This window comes from Tursiops truncatus, chromosome 10, assembly GCF_011762595.2.
Source record: "Tursiops truncatus isolate mTurTru1 chromosome 10, mTurTru1.mat.Y, whole genome shotgun sequence".
Lineage (NCBI taxonomy): Eukaryota > Metazoa > Chordata > Mammalia > Artiodactyla > Delphinidae > Tursiops > Tursiops truncatus.
The window spans coordinates 101,032,475-101,050,851 of record NC_047043.1 but is presented as its reverse complement, the minus strand read 5'-3'; the positions used below and the strand labels follow the sequence as shown (position 1 = coordinate 101,050,851).

General features: G+C 46.8%; 1 protein-coding gene and 1 non-coding gene across 4 annotated transcripts in view; one reads left to right on the top strand and one right to left on the bottom strand.

The window, feature by feature from the left end:
- The window catches only part of RAB7A (RAB7A, member RAS oncogene family), a 93,898-nt gene that overhangs the window by 49,645 nt on the left and 25,876 nt on the right, over nt 1–18,377 (top strand). Inside the window, exon 2 of one of the 3 annotated variants that reach the window (XM_073787778.1) lies at nt 5,641–5,745. The exons of the other annotated variants lie outside the window; for them this stretch is intronic. The gene's annotated coding sequence lies outside the window, so the exon portion shown is untranslated. The remainder of the gene's footprint in view (nt 1–5,640; nt 5,746–18,377) is intronic. 3 annotated transcript variants of the gene reach the window in all.
- Nucleotides 9,755–9,827, bottom strand: TRNAG-CCC (transfer RNA glycine (anticodon CCC)). The gene has a single exon. It is a non-coding gene; the product is annotated as a tRNA-Gly (tRNA).

The following is an 18,377-nucleotide window of genomic DNA, read 5'->3' as shown; positions in this document are numbered from 1 at the left end:
CAATTCCACGTACAGGAGTATCAAAGAGAATAAAATACCTACAAATAAATTTAACTCGGTAGGTGAGAAAGACTTGTAAAGTAAAAACTATAAACATTGCTGAGAGGAGTTAAAGATGTAAATAAGTGGAAAGACATCTCACATTCATGGATTAGAAAAATTAATATTCTTGGGAAACCATCTACAGATTCAACGCAATCCTTATCAAAATCCCAGTGACGTTTTTTGCAGAAATAGAAAAACTTATCCTAAAATTCATGTAGAAAATCATGGGACCCTCAATAGTCAAACAAGTTTGAAAGCTCAAAGTTGGAGGTCTCTCACTTCCTGATTTTAAAACTTACTACAGGGGACTTCCCTGGCGGTCCAGTGGCTAATACTCCACGCTCCCAATGCAGGGGGCCCACGTTCGATCCCTAGTCAAGGAACTAGATTCCACATGCCACAACTAAAGACCCTGCACGCCTCAACTAAAGACTCCACATGCTGCAACTAAAAGGTTCCTCATGCCTCAACTAAAAGACTCCGCATGCCACAACGGAGATCCTGCACGCAGCAACGGAGATCCTGCGTGCCACAACTAAGACCCAGCACAGCTAAATAAATAAATAAACTATAGTAATCAAAACAGTGTGGTACCGGGATAAGGATACACATGTAAACCAGTGGAACAGAATAGAAATCCCAGAAATTAATCTTCACATTCATGGTGGATTGAATTTTGACAAAGGTTCCAAGTCCATTCAGCGGTGAAAGCACAGTGCCTTCAACAAATCATAATGGTGCTGAGAAAACATCTACCTGCAGAATGATTTGGACCCGGACCTATCATCATATAAAAAAATTAAAACCGGGCTTCCCTCATGGCGCAGTGGTTGAGAGTCCGCCTGCTGATGCAGGGGACACGGGTTTGTGCCCCAGTCCGGGAAGATCCCACATGCCGCGGAGCGGCTAGGCCCCTGAGCCATGGCCGCTGAGCCTGCGCGTCCGGAGCCTGTGCTCCGCAATGGGAGAGGCTACAACAGTGAGAGGCCCACGTACTGCAAAAAAAATAAAAAAATAAAACCAATCAAAGACCTAAATATTTTTTTCTTTTTAAAATTTATTTTATTAATTTTTGGCTGTGTTGGGTCTTTGTTGCTGCACGCGGACTTTCTCTAGTTGCGGTGAGTGGGGACTACTCTTTGTTGTAGTGCGCAGGCTTCTCATTGCGGTGGCTTCTCTTGTTGTGGAGCACGGGCTCTAGGTGTGCGGGCTTCAGTAGTTGTAGCGCACAGGCCTAGTAGTTGTGGCACATGGGCTCTAGAGCGCAGGCTCAGTAGTTGTGGAGCACGGGCTTAGTTGCTCCGTGGCATGTGGGATCTTCCTGGACCAGGGCTTGAACCCGTGTCCCCTGCATTGGCAGGCGGATTCTTAACCACTGTGCCACCAGGGAAGCCCAGACCTAAATCTTTTTTTAAAAAATTTTATTGAAGTATAGTTGATGTCCCGTGTTGTGTTAATTTCTGCCATACAGCAAAGTGACTTCGTTATGCATATTCTTTTTCATATTCTTTTCCATTATGGCATATCACAGAATATTGAATATAGTTCCTTGTGCTGTACAGTAAGACCTTGTTTATCCATTCTATATATACTAGTTTGCATCTGCTAATCCCAGACTCCCAATCCATCCCTACCCCACCCCTCTCCCCCCTGGCAACCACACATCTGTTCTCTATGTGTGTGAGTCTGTTTCTGTTTCATAGATATGTTCATTTGTGTTGTATTTTAGATTCCACATGTAAGTGATATCATATGGTATTTATCTTTCTGACTGACTTTGCTTAGTATGGTAATCTCTAGGTCCATCTGTGTTGCTGCAAATGGCATTATTTCTTTCCTTTTTACGGCTGAGTAATATTACAGAGCGTGTGTGTGTGTGTGTGTGTGTGTGTGTGTGTGTACACACACATACATGTATATACATACACACACCCCACATCTTCTTTATCCATTCATCTGTCAATGGACATTTAGGTTGTTTCCATATCTTGGCTATTGTAAATAATGCTGCAATGAACATAGGGGAATGTATCTTTTTGAATTAAAGTTCTGTCTGGCTATGTGCCCAGCAGTGGGATTGCTGGATCATATGGTAATTCTATTTTTAGTTTTCTGAGGAACCTCCATACTGTTTTCCATAATGGTTGCACCAATTTACATTCCCACCAACAGTTTAGGAGGGTTCCCTTTTCTCCACACCCTCTCCAATATTTATTATTTGTACACTTTAAAAAACTTACATGGATGCGTCGGGTCTTAGTTGTGGCATGTAGGATCTTAGTTGTGGCATGTGTGCTCCAGAGTGCTCAGGCTCAGTAGTTGTGGCATGTGGGCTTAGTTGCCCCACGGCACATGGGATCTTAGTTTCCCGACTGGGGATTGACCCTACATCCCCTGCATTGGAAGGCGGATTCTTAACTACTGGATCACCAGGGAGTCCCTTGTAGCCATTTTTTTTTTTTTTTTTTTTTTTTTGGCTGCTCTGGGTCTTCGTTGAGGTGTGTGCAGGCTTCTCTTGTTGCAGAGCACAGGCTGTAAGCACGCGGGCTTCAGTAGTTGCAGCACCACGGGCTCAGGAGTTGGCGGCACGTGGGCCCTAGAGCATATGGGCTTCAGTAGTTGTGGCGCATGGGCTCAGTAGTTGTGGCTCACAGGCTCTAGAGCACAGGCTCCCTCCCCTTGTAGACTTTTCTTTTTTCTTTTTTTTTTCTTTTTTTTTGCGGTACGCGGGCCTCTCACTGTTGTGGCCTCTCCCGTTGCGGAGCACAACTCCGGACGCGCAGGCTCAGCGGCCATGGCTCACGGGCCCAGCTGCTCCACCGCCTGTGGGATCTTCCCAGTCTGGGGCACGAACCCGTGTCCCCTGCATTGGCAGGTGAACTCTCAACCACTGTGCCACCAGGGAAGCCCCCCCGCCTTGTAGACTTTTTAATGATGGCCATTCTGACCTGTGTGAGGTGGTACCTCATTGTATTTTATTTCATTTTTTAATTTGGCTGCACCAGGTGTTAGTTGTGGCACGTGAGATCTTTAGTTGCAGCATGTGGGATCTTTAGTTGCGGCATGCAGGATCCTTTAGTTGCAGCATGTAGGATCTAGTTCCCTGACCAGGATCAGACCCAGGCCTCCTGCATTGAGAGTGCAGAGTCTTAGCCACTGGACCACCAGGGAAATCCCCCTCCTTGTAATTTTGATTTGCATTTCTCTGATAATTAGCTATGTTGAGCCTCTTTTTATGTGCCCGTTGGCCACCTGTATTTCTTGGGGGGAATGTCTGTTTAGGTCTTTTGTACATTTTTTGATTGGGTGGTTTTTTTGTTATTGAGTAGTGTGAGCTGTTTGTATATTTTGGCAATTAAACCTTTGTCAGTTGCATTGTTTGCAAATATTTTCTCCCAGTCCATAGGTTGTCTTTTCGTTTTGTTTATGGTTTCCTTTGCTGTACAAAAGCTTGTAAGTTTGATTAGGTCCCATCTGTTTATTTTTGGGTTTATTTCTGCTGCTTTGGGACACTGACCTAAGAAAACATTGGTATGATTTACATCAGAGAATGTTTTGCCTATGTTCTCTTTTAGGAGTTTTATGGTGTCACGTCTTGTGACCTAAATCTAAAGAGTTAAAACTTTGAGGGACTTCTGTGGTGGTCCAGTGGTGTTAAGACTCCGTACTTCCACTGCATGGGGCGTGGGTTTGATGCCTGGTTGGGGAACTAAGATCCCACATGCCACGTGGTGCAGCCAAAAAAAAAAAAAGTTGAAATCGGGGGTATTTCAAGAGATGGATTCAGCAGTGATTTTGTAGATATGATACCAAAGGCACAGGCAACACTAGAAAAAAAAGGTAAATTAGACTTTATCACAATTAAAAACTTTTGTGTTTCCAAGGACAGCATTAGGAGAGTAAAAAGTCAGCCTACAGAATGGGAGAAGATGTTTATAAATCATACACCTGATGAGGCTTAATATTCAGAATACATATTTAAAGCTCCTGCAAGTCAACAACAAACAAGCAGTTTGATTAAAAATGGGTTCAGGACCCAAATAGACATTTCTCCAAAGAAGATATAGAAATGGCTGATCCACACACAAAAAATACACAGCATCACTAGTCGATAGGAAATTCAAAACAGTGATATACTACTTCACACGGATTATGATGGCTCTTGTTTTTAAAAATGCAAAAAATTGGTGTTGGTGAGGATGTAGAGAAATGGGGACCCTCGTGTATTGCTGGTAGGAATGTAATATGGTGCTGGAGTTGTGGAAAGCAGTGTGGTGTTTCCTTAGAAGATTAAACAAAAGTACTATATGTCCTGGCACTTAGGTGTATATACCCACAAGATTTGAAATCAGGATCTCAAACAGATACTCGTACACTGTTGTTCACAGCAGAATTATTCACAACAGTCAACAGGTAGAGAGTACCTGTGTGCTCATCAAGTGGTAAATGGATAAGTCAAATATGGTATCTAGATACAGCGGTGTATTATTCACCATATAAAGGAATGAAGTTCTGGTGTGGGCTGCAATGTGGACGAATCTTGAAATGAAAGCATGCCAAGTGAGATAAGCCATTACAGGAAAGGAGAAATATTGTATGATCCTGCTTACAAAAGCTATTTAGATAAGGCCAATTCAGAGACAGAAGGTAGAACAGAGATTACCTCTCCCCTGCAGGGGGAGCAGGAAATGGGGTTATTGCTTAATCTGCATAGAGTTTCTGTTTGCCCTGATGAAAAAGTTCTGGAAATAGGTAGTTGTGATGGTTGCACCACAGGGTGATGTTCTTAACACACGCAGAAATTAAGATCAGTATCTTCTCTTCAAACAAGTTCTTTCTCCCAAATAATAGCCAAACAGCATCTTAACTGACAGATCTCTGACCTTGAAATGTGATTTTGTAGTTACATCAAGGTTGGTAAACAGCAGTAGGGAAACTGAGAACCTCTATTCTAAAGCTGCTGTCCTAAGTCGACCACGCATCACCACCTTGCAGTGTGCTCAGCAGTGCTGCGTGGACCTGTGCGAGAGCACGCAAACCTGACCTAGTTACAGACTGTTCGGCCCTTTGCCTTTGCAGCGTGGTACTGGTGTGTTTCCACCTTGAGTTAGTGTTTGGCAATGATAATCCTAAATGTTATCCGAGGCAAGCTGTGCATTGGTGATCTTCTGAGGCATGTGGATCTTTATTTTGCCAGAATCTTGCCAGCACAGTTTGAGTCCCTTTAAACCTATACTTCAGTAATAACCTGTGGATAGTAACCTTTGAAATGGAAGCAGAGTGTTTGGAAACTTCTGACATCCTGTTCTTTAGCACTTCCTCCTCAGCCTAAGGAGCTGGACTTTTGCCTGAGCCCTGCAGTCTGCCGGGTTTTCACATCTACCTGGTGTGATGGTTAATTTTGTGTGTCAACCTGACCGGGCAAGGGATGCCCAGGTATTTGCCTGAAGCATCATTCTGGGGGTGTCTTTGCCGTGTTTCTGGATGAGATTCACAGTTGAATGTGTGGACTGAGCAAAGCAGACTGCCCTCATCCAATCCTGGGAGGCCCAACTAGAAAGAAAGGCTGAGGAAGAGAATTCACTTTGTCTGCAGGTTTTCTCCTGTCTTCCATCTCAGACTGGATCTGACACCACCAGCTCGCCTGGTTCTCAGGCCTTCAAACTGCAGATCGTGGGACATCTCGGCCTCCATAATCACGTGAGAACTTCCTTACTAAATCTAAGTACTAAATCTCATGTATGTATTATATAATCTCATACAGTGTTACATAAACATAAATCTCATATATATGAAGTTTATTTTGTTTTTTTTACAAACAAAAAAATTCTATTGTAGTTGAATTTTGTGTAAATTTCTGCTGTACAGCAAAGTGACAGTGGTACATTTATGTATACATTCTTTTTCTTTTTTTTTAACATCTTTATTGGAGTATATTTGCTTTGCAGTGTTGTGTTAGTTTCTGCTGTATAACAAAGTGAATCAGCTATACGTACACATATATCCCCGCATCCCCTCCCTCTTGTGTCTCCCTCCCACCCTCCCTATCCCACCCCTCTAGGTGGTCACAAAGCACCGAGCTGATCTCCCTGTGCTATGCAGCTGCTTCCCACTAGCTATCTATTTTACATTTGGTAGTATATATATGTCAGTGCCACTCTCTCACTTCGTCCCAGCTTACCCTTCCCCCTCCCCGTGTCCTCAAATCCATTCTCTATGTCTGTGTCTTTATTCCTGTCCTGCCTTTACGTTCTTCAGAACCTTTTTTTTTTTTTTAAGTTTCCACATATATGTGTTAGCATACGGTATTTGTTTATCTTTTTCTGACTTAATGAAGTTTATTTTTAACAACAGATTTTAAATATCACTTAAACGTAACTGGTAAAACGTGGGCTTATATATGGTGTCAACAGAACCATTAGGCTCTGTTCCTTCATCCTAATGGTTCTGTTTCTCTGGAGAACCCTAACTAGTACATCTGGCGTTAATAGAGTTACTCTTCCTAGAGACAGGCCCCAGAGCATCATTATGCTGATCTTTTCCATACCTCTGCTTCACAAGTACTTCTTACAATTCAGGGAACTAGTCTGATTTGAGAATGGCCAGATGTACTCTGACTGGCAAAAAGGTCATTGCAGTCGCCAAGCCAACAGGCTTTTTTTTTTTTTTGCCGTACACGGGCCTCTCACTGTTGTGGCCTCTCCCGTTGCGGAGCGCAGGCTCAGCGGCTGTGGTTCACGGGCCCAGCCTCTCTGCGGCATGTGGGATCTTCCCGGACCGGGGCTCGAACACGTGTCCCCTGCATTGGCAGGCGGATTCTTAACCACTGCGCCACCACGGAAGCCCCAAAATGATTTTTTAAAATTCTATTTCAGTCATTCCTTCTGTATTCCTTCTACTCTCTTTTTTAAATTAAAGTAGTTGATTTACAATGTTGTATTAGTTTCACGTGTACAGCAAAATGATACAGATATATATCTATTCTATTTCAGATTCTTTTCCATTATAGGTTATTACAAGATACTGAATATAGTTCCCTGTACTATACAGTAGGTCCTTATTTTTTTATCATGTATTCCTTCTACTGGCATTCATGTGTTAAAAATTTTTTCCCACTTGTCAACTGGCAAATTTTTCTCCACTTGTACAGTTCCTTTTTTTTCCCCCCATAAATTTATTTATTTTATTTATTTATTTTTGTCTGCGTTGGGTCTTCGTTGCCGTGCGTGGGCTGTCTCTAGTTGGTGGCGATCGGGGGCTGCTCTTCATTGTGGTGCACAGGCTTCTCGTTGCGGTGGCTTCTCGTTGTGGAGCACGGGCTCTAGGTGCGTGAGCTCAGTATTTGTGGCTGTCAGGCGCTAGAGTGCAGGCTCAGTAGTTGTGACGCACGGGCTTAGTTGCTCCACAGCATGTGGGATCTTCCTGGACCAGGGCCCAAACCCGTGTCCCCTGCATTGGCAGGTGGATTCTTAACCACTGTGCCGCCAGGGAAGTCCTACAATTCCTATTGAAAAGGCAGGATACACTAATTGTTTTTCTCTAATCATGGGCTTTCAGAGTGAGGAATTATTATATGAAATAATCTTCATCAGAATTTACACTTTGTAACATTTTTGGTAGCTGATTATAAAGTCATGACTGCAGAAAGGAATCATATGGTACATTTAGTTCAGTCTTACACTTGCTCTCCTGATGAGTGTCCTGTCTTCTGCTTACCATGACAGTGTTTTCCCAGTGCTTCTTGGTATATCCTGCTTTATTCAGCAACTGGTGGTTATTCCGTTTCCCTGATTCAAAACTCATTTGTTAAACCACTGGTCCGGATCCTGTCCTCTGGAGTAATGCAGTTGGGCACACGTTTCTTGTGTATTGAGGCTGCCACTGTTTGAGTGCCTTTTTTCAGTGGAGCACATCAGAGTTCATGTGACGTTTTTGCGTTTGTGTCTGTATAGGTAGAGGGGCCAGCTGAGAACCTAGAGATTTCTTCACATTAGAAGGTGTTCCGGTGTTATTTGGGTTGGGTTAGGCAGGATAGGTGAGTAGGTGTGAGAAGCAGTGACGGTGAGGAGGGGCAGGAAGGTCATTCCAGTTAAAAACATGTCACGGCAGAGTCCGAGGTAGATGAGTTGAGGGCGCTGGAAAGGGACTGGATCTGGAGAAGTGGGAAGCTGTGGGCAGGAGCCTGGTGTGTGGTCAGGGCCATCACTGCACTGCTCCTGGTTGCCGTGGACTGGGTGGAGGGTTCCTGGCACCCTCCCAGGAGAACCTGGGAATCCACGTCCCGCCCAGCGTGGTGACGGTGAGACATCCCGTGATTTCACCTCTCTTCTCCGTTTTTGACTTTTTAATCCTGGGGGCCCAGATTATTTTGCTTACGTGTAGTTTGTTCTGTGTTCATTGGTTGATGCCCGTTGGGATGTGTGTTCTGGAGTTGTACTTCAGCACAGGTGGACTGGCTGGGGCTCACTGGTGTCCCTGAGGGCTGTGTGTGTTTGTAGCAGGTGCTTAGTTCTTGATTAGACTCTTGCTGCTGTTCCTTGTATCTTTAAATGTTAAGAAAGAATATATCTTAATTTTAAGTTTTGTATTTGGTGGAAGATTCCCTCAGTCATGGGGCTCATCTCAGAAAGAAGGGTAGAGACTAAAATAGGTTCTGTAATTGAGCTGTCACAGGACAAGGAGCCCCACAGCGCACTGAGTTGGAGAACGTTGTACTGGATTAATGTCACCAGGACCCGGTTGTAGCTCCAGGAATTTGAGAAGTAGAGACATGTTGGTCTCTGGCTCCTCTGCCTCTTCATTCTCATATCTTCTCAGGAACACACCCACCTTTTACAGAGTTAGGAATTCAGTGAAGGCCCAAGGAGAGGAAATTACTTACCTCAACTTGCACAGCTCGTAAGTTTCAGAGCCCAGATTTGAACCAGAGCCTTCAGGTCCCAAGCCCTTGGTTGGTCTCTCATCCCCCAAGTTCCTCTTGCATGTGAGTGAGGAGCAGATCTGAGCCCCTCTGGGGGAAAGGAATTGGGAATGCCCCTGGAGCCATAGCCTGCTGACCAGCCTTGTGTGACCAGCTGTAGACCAGTAGGAATCTTGTCGCTCTTCGTGTTCTCTTCAGAGTATTGCGTTTTTGCCTCTGAAGATGAACCAAAATGCTTAAAACTTTTTTGGAAATGTTGGCTGTTTAAGTCTAGTTGTTGGGTTTTTGGTTGTTGTTTTTGGTTTGGGGGGGCGGGGGGGGCGAGCGGAATGCAGGATATTAGTTTCCCAACCAGGGATCAAACCTGCGCCCGCTGCAGTGGAAGCACGGAGTCTTAAACACTGGACCACCATGGAAGCCCCTAGGTGATGGGTACTGTTCAAAGATAATTTTCAAGAAAATGTAAGATCATGACTGTCATTTAAATATGAAATGAACAAAGAACAGACATACATGGAAGTTGGTAATGTTGCAGGGAACCTGCAGTTGGACACAAAACTGTCTTTTCCATGGTGGAAATTTGTCCAGATAGAATTCATTTGTGTAGACAAGAGCCATTTGTTCTACCATCATTACTACAACCTACAGTTGGTAAGGGCAGTGAGACCCCAGAGTCTAAGTAGTGCATCATTTCCCATTGGAGGCATCCCATACTTTTTTTTTTTTTTTGGCTGTGCTGGGTCTTAGTTGCAGCATGCAGGATCTTTAGTTGCGGCATGCGGGATCTAGTTCCCTGACCAGGGATTGAACCTGGGCCCCCTGCATTGGGAGCGCAGAGTCTTAACCACTGGACCACCAGGGAAGTCCCCTATACTCTTTTTTTTTTTTTTTTTCTCCAGTACTTGGGCCTCTCACTGTTGTGGCCTCTTCCGTTGCGGAGCACAGGCTCCGGACGCGCAGGCTCAGCGGCCATGGCTCACGGGCCCAGCCGCTCCGAGGCACGTGGGATCCTCCCAGACCGGGGCACGAACCAGTGCCCCCTGCATCGGCAGGCGGACTCTCAACCACTGCGCCACCAGGGAGCCCCCCCTATACTCTTTTTAATTGCAAGTTTCCTTACAGCATATGAGTTGATAATGCTACTCTCTCTACTTCTTTCCTTTCATATTAAAAATTTTTAAACACTTGTTTTAAAAATGTTTTTGTTGGGGAGGCTTTGTGAATTGAAGCCCCAGTGGTTACATATTAGATTTAATGTACTTTGATGACATGATATGAAATATGGTCTTTATTTTAAAGCTGATGTATTTGGGAACATTTTCTTCTTCAAGTATCTGTTCTGAGAATGATGACCCTTGTGACAAGGTATGGGACTCCTGGTACTCCTATATTCCTAGTATCTGACTTGGAAGCAATACCCAAGGTTTCGAGCCTGTAGACCCTTAAACTTTGGGCAAGAGTTTGCTGCTGTAACTAGCATTTCCCCTGGGGGTAACTCCACCTGTGCGCTTCAGTGTCGGAGAGGTGAATGCTGTGTAGCCACGGTTTTGTATTCCTTTGATCTTATTCTTTGGAGAGGTGGAGGGGTTTGGGTGTTGTGACAGTGCAGAAGTTGAAATTGAAGTTCACCGTTTGGAAGAAGCAAACCAGTCTTTGGAACTAAAGGGCTCTTGCATCCCTGGACAGCCAGCGGCCATTGAGAGTCCTTATGTCTTCGGTTAAACGTGAGGAGGGTGGGCTGCCCTGCAGGGGGAGTCCTCTTTGGGGGTCTGTTGACTGGAGAATAGCAGGAGCGCGGGGGAGGAGAGGCAGCACTAATGCAACCTTCACATTTGTAGCCTGGCCTTTGGCCACAGCTTGTGTTGACTTGGGGAGGAAGGCTGCTGGCTTAATGATGCTCTCCACCTTGCCCTCCTGGGGACTCTGCTTGAATCTGTCTTCCATTGGTTTCCACCTTTCCTCTCTTAGGAGGGTAAAGGACACATTTGCTTCTCATCTGATAGAGCTCAGCCTGCCTCTCTGACTTCTTTCCCTCTGTCTTGGTGGCATGTTGTGTCACGTGACCTGGGCTTCCCTGCCTGAGATTCTAGAACATGGACCCGTGAGCAGTGGCGTTAACTTGTTGGCGCCTAACATGACCAGGCGTATTACATTCTGCAATGTTTGCTGTACTTGTTTTGGAGCTGTGGAGACAGATTATCACTTACCTGACTGGATTTTTGTGTTTTATTTTGGCTTCTTGATTAGGAAGTGGCCAGGAAGAAATTGTTTTGAAATGTAAGTCTAGCTGTGTGAGACACCTCAGTCACCATGGTTCTTCCAAGGGTTCTTGAGAACAAAATACGTGTGACCACCTTCTGCCATCGCATCCAGCTCCTAAGAGGATGTAATGAAACTCTCTACACTGTCAGGAGAAGACTTTCACACCTAATCAAAGGAGGATTTCAAGATTTGGTTGACGTTTTCGTACTTTGACCTTACGCAGGCAGATTGGTCAGCGTGACCTGTGTCTGGTCCTTGATGCTCCTTGTGTGGTTCACAGTATGGTTTGCTTTCAAACAGTTAACTGGACCTCAGTCTCAGTGGGTTACAAAGGACCTAGGGTAGTGTTTGGACACTCCTAGGCTGCTAGGACCAGTGGCTCCAAATATTTTGAAGTGGTTATGATGCAGCCAATATCTTGCTGTAATATTCTAACGAAAAACTCGCATGTTAACTAATACTTTCTAAAGTTTGCTCTTGAGGAGCTAGTATCTTTACTGTGTTTTCAAGAGTGAAAGAAGATGAGCTAGATAATCGGTAATTAATGGCCATAAATCGAGATATGAGATGTTTGAGGACTGTCTACTAATGCTAGTAAAATCCTCCAGGGTTGTTTAGACCAACACCATACCATAAAACTTCCGGTGATGATGGAAATGTTCTCTGTGCTGGCCAGTGCGGTAGGTGCTAGCTGTGTGGCTTGTGAGCACTTAGTGTGGCTGGTGTGGCTGAGGAGCTGTATTTGATTTCATTTAAATGGCTAGTGACTGCTGTGTAGGACAGCACAGGCCTAGACCAGCCTTTCTCGACCTTTTTTTTTTTTTGCGGTACGCGGGCCTCTCACCGTTGTGGCCTCCTCCGTTGCAGAGCACAGGCTCAGGACACGCAGGCCCAGCGGCCGTGGCCCACGGGCCCAGCCGCTCCGCGGCATGTGGGATCTTCCCGGACCGGGGCACGAACCCGCGTCCCCTGCATCGGCAGACAGACCCTCAACCACTGCGCCACCAGGGAAGCCCTGTCAACCATTTTTGATTATTGCACCTCCCTTCTGCTCCGCAGGGCTTTTTAGATTTTTTTCCCCTAATTGTCTCCCCTACCCCTGTAAAGTTTTAATACCATGCATGTACTGTGTCTATCTGTTTTTATATTGCAGCTTCTAGAGGGCCACAAACCATTGTTAATAACATCCCTGCTGGGAATGCATGGCCTGGACTAAGCAAGGGTTGGCATTGTCGAGAAGCTTAGCCCGATGGCAGTACGCTTCCTGAACAGTTAGAATGACTGCTAAGGCTGGTGGTACCTGTGAGTGCAATTAAGAACATCAAAGCTGAGTGAGTTTTTAGAGGTTTGTAAAATTCTCCACATCCTTATGGCATCACCATGTGTTAGTGATGGACGGTACTTTTACAAAGAGGCAGGCATTTTAAGAAGTACAGTGAATCTGATCTTGTCAGGGTAAGCAACCAGGAAGTTGAGTGATCTGGAAGCCACGTTGCGTGGACAGGAGTTGAGAAAAGATGTTGGCACTGGTGATGGAGTGTCTGAGTGTCTCTAAATCCCTCTGCAGCCTTTGACAGTGGAACACTGCACAGGAGGTACTTCATGGTCACTGTGAGTGTGCAGGCAGGAACTGGGCAAGGTGTCGGTGCCACGGAAGAAGTGTCTCTGCTAATAAAAGCTCAGGATAAAATGACTTCTAAGGACCCATTATGGCTGAGTTTAAGGTGATTTGGCTTTGTTCTACCCTTGGCCTCACTGTTTTTTTTTTCCCTATCTATTTATTTATTTATGGCTGCGTTGGGTCTTCGTTGCTGCGTGGGGGCTTTCTCTAGTTGCGGCGAGCAGGGGCTCCTCTTCATTGCAGTGCACGGGCTTCTCATTGCAGTGGCTTCTCTTGTTGTGGAGCATGGGCTCTAGGCGCAGGCTTTAGTAGTTGTGGCTCGCGGGCTCTAGGCATGCAGGCTTCAGTAGTTGTGGCACACGGGCTCAGTTGCTCTGCGGCATGTGGGATCTTCCCGGACCAGGGCTCGAACCCGTGTCTCATGCATTGGCAGGTGGATTCTTAACCACTGCGCCACCAGGGAAGCCCCCTCACTGTTTTTAGAATCACACAGAACCCCTTGTCCAGCAGGGAGTTGTGAAATAGCCAGCTGAATGTGGCCACTGAAGTTTCCAGTTTAACACTTGAAAGCTACAAAACAGAATGCTTTGTTCAGCTTACAGAGAATTATGATGGCCTCCTTTTGAAATAAGAAGTGTTTGTAGTTTTCTGTAGGTAAACCCCAGCCTCCAACCCAGTAACTGACACCTACTGGACCCTCAGCAGGTGTTTGAACTGAACTATGTGTTCTTACCCCTAGGTCATGGTTAGTGACCACTGTTACTGAAAAAAATGGGGATACATGATTGGACATGTTTAAGTCTGAAGCATGGAGGACGGATCGCAGGACATGGGATGTTTTAGTCTGAGGTCGTCTGATCGACGTGGGTCAGGATCTTGGGAGCCACCCTCCTAGGGCGCACATGCCTATACAGTGAATGCACAACAGTAGAACAGAGGCAGGAATTCAAACTGTAAGTCGCTTAGTGACCCAGTGCCCATTTCTCAGTTCTGCTTTTTCTTGCATGGCATTGGCCATGGATCTTCCTCCAGTGACAGGTCTCATGCCGGATATGACTCCACTGCAGTGTTTGCTGCTGTACGGCACAGGGCCTCAGTGCTGGTGTACAGTGTGGTTTTAGGAAGCACGTAAGTGAAGGTGCGATTTGTCTTAGATGAATAACTAGGACCTCAGACACATTTATGTGGGTTAACATGCAAATATAGCAAAAGTCAAACAGGTAGTATGAGAGGCTGTAGTGATGAGATTTGGAAAGTGAAGTAATGCTAGTTGACTAGGTACACGTTTTTATTCACTGTTAGAAAAGCCCTCATGTCATAATAGCCACTTATTGAGTAGATTTAATGAGCCAGATAGAGCTTTCTCTGCATTATCTCACTTGTAGGGGATGCTCGTTTTTCACGTGAAAGCACATTTAAGTTCACACAGCTGGATGTGCGAGATGGGATTTCATCCCATGGTTGTGATCCAAAGCCCATAGTCTTTGCATGGCCGTTGCACCTCCCCTGTGGAGGGGTGGCCTTTAAATTGCCTTGCTTGGTCAGTTTCTAGCCGTCCTTCTCTCCCTGGTGTTCAGTTCAACCATTTATCTGTCTCCCTGAGAGTTTGGGAGCGCCCGCTTCTGACTATCATTCAGTGGGTCTGTGATCGCAGGTTCCTTAAGCAAACTGGAATGGGACAGTCAGAGCAGAACTATAAAATAGAACCTGGCCTGGTGCCTTGCACTTAAATACCCCGTGAAAATTTCAATGTTGGAGAAGCCAGTGATTCTTGTTGGAAGAACTCTGGAGCTGGACTGCCTCATTTCAAATCCTGGCTCCAGGGACTTTCCCTAGTGGTCCAGTGGTTAAGAATCCGCCTTCCAATGCAGGGGACGTGGGTTTGATCCCTGGTCGGGGAACTGAGATCCCTCATGCCGCGGAGCAACTAAGCCCATGCACCGCAACTGCTGAGCTCTTGTGCTCTAGAGCCTGTGCACCACAACGAAAGATCCCTCATGCCGCAACGAAGATCCTGCGTGCCACAACTATGTTATTTAACATAGATAAATAAATATAAAAAAAAAATCCTGGCTCCAAGATGACTAGCTGTGTGGCCTTGGACAAGTTACCTTACTTTTCTGTGTGTGTACATTTTGAGTTCTAGGGAGAGGCTGCCATTTGAGCCCGAGCTGAATGGAAAAACATTGCAAATGCCAGGACAGTTCTCCCTGTGGCAGAGGCTGGTGCCCAAGGGGTGGGGACGCTTGCTGTGTGCCTCCTCCTTTCACCTGCCTGATGGTTGGACATAATCTACCTGGGTTAGAGCTGAGGAGCAGCACCGAAGGCTGCGGAGGCCTCTAACGGAGCAGCGCTGTGCGCGAGTGGCCACCGAGTCCCCTCTTGGCCCAGGCAGACCTTAGTGAGGGGCGGGGCTAGCCGCGAAAATGATCCAGGCCTGGGACTTGCCTGGTGGTCCAGGAGGTAAGACTCAGCGTTTCCAGTGCAGGGGGCCCAGGTTCGATCCCTGGTCGTGGAGGTAGATCCTGTGTGCCGCAGCTAAGAAGCCCGCATGCCGCAAGTAAGAGTCTGCATGCTGCAACTAAAAAAAAAAAAAAAACAAACAACATCCTGCATGCCACAACGAAGATTGAGCATTCTGAAACTAAGAGCTGGTGTAGCCATAAAAAATATTTTTTAAAAGAAAATGATCCAGGCCTGGGGAGGAAACGGAGCTGCCAAGGCATTTCTTTATGTCTTGTGTAATCCGTCTAGATTTTTGCCTACTCCCTTAAACCTTTACTGCTGAAGGATCACAGATCACTGCACACAAGAAAGTAATGTCTCCACCTTTTAAGCGAGAGCACAGACGACAGTTAATACTGTGGCGGATCCAGAGAATGTGCCCTGGTGAGAATGGTCAGCCAGGCTTTTCCTGCTGAGTGATGGGCAGGAGGCTTAAAGTCTTCATGTGAATAAGCGCTAGCCTTGTGCTCGGAAGCTTGGCATCATCCGTGTGGGCCGAACCTAGCAGAAGGCGCTCGCGGGGGCAGCCCCTGGACCCGTGTCTCCACCAGGGAAGGCTGTGCTCTCCAGGCCCGTGTGGGGCCCCGTGGGAGTTGTCCCCAAGCCCTCACGTGCGGGGCCCCGTGGGGAGTGGCAGGTGCACCTGAGACGGAGCATTTGCGGGGAGATGAGGCCTGTTGGGAGCAGTGTTGCCAGATGAGACGAGGCGGCTCCCTCGAAAGGTTGCCTGGAGCAGCGAGGTGGCTGTCTTGGGCTTTGTGTGCAGCTCAGGCCTCCCACCTTGGTGACGTTGTACTCCTGTGTCCCGCCTGTCTTGGCCCCCCAGGCCTGACGCTCCACGGTCCTGCTTTCTCATCTCAGTCCTCTAGCACTTTCCCCTGGGCTTCCTGGGACTGTCTCTGAAGCTTATGAGGAGTTGACAACACTGCAGCGTCCTGACAGTTTGGACACGCTGAACGCTCCTTCTGAGGCCTCGCTGTGCAGCTGTTTAGCCTTGCTTTGGAAAATGTTCGGTGTTTCTGCCGGTTGGGTTCTCTCTTCTACACCAGTCTTGTCTAGAAGTCCATATTTGTCCTGCCCTGCGTATTGTTTGTCTTCTTGCCACCAGGCAGCAGCCTCTAGGAGGCAAGGCCCACCAGCATCGTCCTTCGCACTCTCATCCAGGGAGTGTTGCTGTTCCCGTGTTCGCACAGCGGTGCAGACTGAAGTCATAAATCCAGCACAGTTAACACTGAAACTTAAGATGTAACTAAGTACAACCATATCTTTTAAAAATAGATTTGATTGCAAGATTACCCCAGGCCCTCAAGTATTGGAGGAGAGGGGAATATGATAAAATTCAACTGAGTTCATGTTTTTCATAGTCTTGGAAATCTCTGTGAACTATAACACGGAAGTAGGTGAATGTGAATCTCAGCATACCTGTTCCTTACCAGATCCTTGAGTCAGTTAAAGCAGTGGCTCTTGAACTTTGCAGAGTACAAACTGATTCAGCAAGGCAGGAAATTCCACACGTCCTGCGCACTGCCCCCAGCCATTTACGACCCTTGTGTGGGCACCCTCTTCGGGCATATTCCATTCTGGGTTGGTCAGAGATACTGGCAGTATCTCTGCTTTTAGTGGGGTTTTCCTACAGTGAAAGGTAACTATTACTCAGATTCTTTATCACATCTGTATTTTGATCCATGTCTGTCCTCCACTCAGTTAATATATTTGCCACTTAAAGATATTTTGAGCATTAACCAAGCAAACCATATGCTTAATTGAGTGAAGACTTTTTTTTTTTTTTTTTTTTTGCGGTACGCGGGCCTCTCACTGTTGTGGCCTCTCCCATTGCGGAGCACAGGCTCCGGACGCGCAGGCTCAGCGGCCATGGCTCACGGGACCAGCCGCTCCGCGGCATGTGGGATCTTCCCCGACCGGGGCATGAACCCGTGTCCCCTGCATTAGCAGGCGGACTCTCAACCACTGCGCCACCAGGGAAGCCCCCTTCTCTTCTTTATGTCAGGGTCACTTCAAACTTAGCATGTCTAAATCAAACATAATTCCCTTCCAGAAAACACCTGGCTCTTTTTCAGGGTTCCCTGTCCGAGGATGCTTTTGGTTGCATTGCATATGAACCTGGGCGCTTCGTGGCACGCCCCTCGTGCCCTGCCTCTTCTGAGTCCAGTTCACTGCTTGGTGCTGCCCCGCTTTTCTTGGCCCTGGGAGCACCTCCGTTCCCCTCAGTCTCACCGTGGCTCTGGTGCAGTCCCCTTGCCTGGAGGTTACAGCAGCCTCTTCACGTCTGCTGTAGGCTCTCCTGCTGCTGAACACTTCCCCCTCCCCCCGCGGCAGACAGGTTGATGCTTTACAGTATGAACACTACTGTGTAAGAATCGCAAACGGTGGGCTTCTCAGTGCTCTGGTTTCAGGGCCCCGCCATGGCCTGCTAGGTCCCCTGTGGTCTGGCCGTCAACCCCCAGGTGTTCGTTTCTCCCTGCAACAAGGCGTTTGCATGCTGCATGCGCTGGTTTTCCTGCCAGGGAAATTTTGGCGTGCTTTTCCACCTTCAGATCCAGATTCAGTCAGATCTTCCTGGAGGAATCCTTCCCTGACTCTCCCAGCTAAGGTAATTACCCTTAAAATTAATTTAATATGTCTCGATCACGGTAGTCTTTTAAAGTAGTTGGGCACCTCCTTAATGTGCTACGTAATGAAAGAGTGTCTATCCCTACCCCTTGGGCCCTCAAACTGTCCTTTTGAAGGCTTCTAGTAACATCTTCCTGCTGAGTTCCCACGTGGAGGTGGTGGTTCTAAATGGAACATCAGACCAGCAGCCTATTTGCTAGTATCATTACAGTAGTAAGTCTTACTTGGAGCGTACAGGTTATGCATTATCTGCAGGCCACGTATTTCAAGCTGTATAACCCCAGTATCTCACAACAAACGGCACCCCTGCATGGATGGCAGCGGCGCTCGGTTAGAGGACCGCAGTCCAGGGCGGAGAGCCTTTCGAGGACGGCGGCAGAGGTGAAGATGGTC